This window comes from Meriones unguiculatus, chromosome 5 (assembly GCF_030254825.1).
Source record: "Meriones unguiculatus strain TT.TT164.6M chromosome 5, Bangor_MerUng_6.1, whole genome shotgun sequence".
Lineage (NCBI taxonomy): Eukaryota > Metazoa > Chordata > Mammalia > Rodentia > Muridae > Meriones > Meriones unguiculatus.
This window is the reverse complement of record NC_083353.1, coordinates 15,139,524-15,143,065: the sequence shown is the minus strand read 5'-3', so window position 1 is coordinate 15,143,065 and position 3,542 is coordinate 15,139,524. Positions and strand designations below refer to the sequence as shown.

The following is a 3,542-nucleotide window of genomic DNA, read 5'->3' as shown; positions in this document are numbered from 1 at the left end:
TGTAGTTTCAGGGCCCCGAGTGCAGTCTCCTGGTCTCTGCACGGAAAGTACTGTCCTGCTCCTCAGATGCGCTGTTTTTCCGGTGCCACCATCTTGGCTCCCCTGGACTCTTTTTTAATTATTACAATTTATTCACATTGTATCCAAGCTGTAGCATCCTCCTATCATCTCCATCCCACCACCCTCACTATTCTCCCCCAGTGCCTTTGCTCTAGTCAACTGATAGGGGAGGACCTCCTCCCCTTCTATCTGACCCTAGCCTATAAGGTCTCATCAAGACTAGCTATATCATCTTCATCTGTGACCTGGCAAGGCTGCACCTGTGAGGGAGAGGTTATCAGCCAGCCACTGAGTTCATGTCAAAACCAGGCCCTGCTCCTCTTACTAGGGAACCCACTTGGAAATTGAGCATCTTTTGGGCTTCTTCTGAGCAGAGACACTAGGTCCTCTCCTTGCATGGTCCTTAGTTGGAGTATCAATTTCTGCAGGCATTCCTGGGCCCAGGTTTTTCGAATCTCTAGGTCTCCTTTTGGAGGTACAGTCCACTTTTTATCCAAAAGGTCACCTACACTCTTCCCAAATTTGACTGAGTCTCAGTATCGAATGGCAGAGAAACAGTTAAAGAAATGTTCAACGTCATTAGTCATCTGAGAAATGCAACACAAAATGAACCTGAGATTCCACCTCACAGCCTTTAGAATGGCTAAGCTCAAAAACTCAAAGTATGGCACAAGCTGTAGAGGTTTTGGAGTTCGGGAAACCCTTCTACATTGATAGTGAAAATGTAAATTTTTGGAAATCAATCTGGTGTTTTCTCAGAAACTTAGGAATTGTCCCACCTCAAGATCCAGCTATACCAGTCCTAGGGATAGATATGAAAGATTCAAAACCACACAACAAGGACATTTGCTCAATTATGTTCATAGCAGCTTTGCTAGTAACTACCAGAGTCTGGAAACACCCTAAATGTCCCTCAATGGAGAAATAAATACAGAAATTGTGGCAATTTACACAATGAAATACTACTCAGCCACTAAAAACTAGAAAATCATGAAATTTTCAGGCAACTTGATGGAATTTGAAAAGATCATTCTGTGTAAAGTATCCCAGAAGCAGAAAGACACAGTGTATATACTCACTCATATTATCCATATAATATAGGATGAACATACTAAAATCTGTACACCTAAAGAAGCTAAATAAGAAGGACCCAAGGGAAGAGGCTTAAACCTCATTCAGAAGAGTAAACATGACAGACACCAGAAGAGAAGACAGGGAACAGCACAGGAGGCTTCCACAAGGGCCCTCTGAAAGACTCTACCCATCAGGTTATCAAAGGTCTTGGATATTCACTATGAGTTTCTGAAACTAATCTCAGCCTATGCACTGACTACACCTAGTGGAGGGAATACGACATGAACTTACACAGAATCAACTTATTTGCCACACCATAAAAGTCCTTGACGGGCTAAGCATTTGGTTATCTAGGACAGCTGTGTGGGGTGCTGCTGTGTGAACGCCCCTGATCGCGCCTGTGCATCTCATGGAAGGATCCTAAAAATTGTACAGAATTTCAACATGAGTGAAACTTCTGAAGTGATTCCAAGGTTTGAAGAGATGTTTGCAAGTATATTCACACAAGATGACAAAGAGTAATGGGAATTCTTGAAATATCCTCCTGAATAGTCTCCAATGTTGAGGAATGGAATAGCAGAGCTGGTGGTCAACAAAGAAATAGAGGCAACTGGCTGCAAGACAACAGACAGTTTAATGGTAGGGATAACAGACAAGGATGGCCAAGTGACAGTTGATGGAATCAGTGGCATGGATGATCATGGGGTAACAACTACCCACAGCAGAGACCAGAGCCTTACTGTCAACAACAGTGCAGAACAGGATGGTCACACCAGCTGTCTCCATATGGTTACTACTGACAGATGTCAGCCGTTTTTAACAAAAGAACATTGATTTTGACAACGTGCGAAATGTTGGTTTTCTTTTTGTCATAGCTTTTCATTCTATTTTAAAGAATGAGTTGTAAATTATTTAGAAATTGACACTTGAAAAAATTTATTTTGCTAGGGGTATAATGATTGATGTAATAAATCTACCAAGTGTGAATTACATAGCTTAACATTATATTAAATACAGTTTTCTTTATGATTTCATAGTGTTTGAATTTGGTCTGTTTTCCTTGTTTGACCTCTAGCAGTTCTGTGTATGTCATGGAAATAAAAGTTTTTAATTAGAAAACAAAAAATAGTCCTTAACCAACATTTCCTTATTCACAAAGTAAAACACTAAATTATCTTTTAATATTGTATTAAATAGCATTCATCTGAATTATGAATTTGCAGTTACCCTTTTAAGCAACCAAACCAAATTCCTTGGCAGGAAATTGAGTGTTGGAGAAGTTATGGAATTTGCCTAATGTCACACACAATCCAAAAGATGCAAAAATCAAGATTCTAATCCGGTGCCTGAATTGTGGTTTTGTTCATCATCCACGGCCTCCTACATCTAGAAAATCATGCTAGCCAGAAAATGCTACTGAAAACATACTCCTAATTAGGTTTCTGAGTATGAATAAGGACATTAGCGTGTGGGTGGCATGCAGATGAGTCCATTCCAGTCTAAAAGCTGCATCAAGGTTCTTAAGAACACACAAGCCTACAGTATGATCTTGACTGTGTGAATTTGCCAAGACTGACTCCTAAGAGGTCATTTTTTGCTAACATACAGCCTGGCCTGTATGCTCTCCAGACCACACACCAGCCTGGCTAGCTGTCTGCCTCTGCTCACGATCACTACATATATAACCAAGAGGTGTGTTGATAAAGCTGACTTAGATAGGGTTACTATTGCTATGATGAAACTTCATGAACAAGGCAGCAAATATAAGAAAGCATTTAACTGAGGGCTTGCTCAGAGTTTCAGAGGGTTAGTCCATGGCCATCATGGCCAGAGCATGGTGGAAGGCAGGCAGGAAAGGTTGTTAAGAACGTAATCTGATCCACAGTCAGCAGGCAAAGAAAGACACTCCGGGTATGACAGTGGGTTATTGAAACTGCAAAACCCACTACAATTGGCACATCTCTTCCAACAAGAGAAGCCACACCTCTCCTCAAAGTCACACCTCCTAATCCTTCCTAAACAGTCCACCAAGTGCAAAACAAGACAATTCATACTTATGAGCCTACTGGGGAGGGGGCTATCTCATTCAAATCACTCAAATTCTTTTATATTTTCCATGAAATTATTGTGATGGCTTCTGGTCGGCTTGTGCAGAGACTCAAGGTCTTCTTGTGGTTCTCTCATTTAAAAATACTTTCATTGTTGGGATCAGTAACCAGGCATTTCTAAACACAGCTCCAAGGGACCTGACAAACCAGTTATCAGGTATTTACAAAGCCACCAAGAAGACCACCAGCTGATCACCCAGAACTACCTGTGCATGCTCTGGGTGACCTTATAAGAGAACTTGCAGAGCCCCTCCCCTCTCTCTTTCTCTTTCACCTCATCTCTCTGCGACCCCCTTTCCC

The 3,542-nt window shown here is 41.4% G+C and overlaps 1 pseudogene; it reads left to right on the top strand.

The window, feature by feature from the left end:
• The first annotated feature begins 1,578 nt into the window (after positions 1-1,578).
• LOC110566548 (RNA guanine-N7 methyltransferase activating subunit-like) lies at positions 1,579-1,934 on the top strand (annotated as a pseudogene).
• The last annotated feature ends 1,608 nt before the right edge of the window (positions 1,935-3,542 follow it).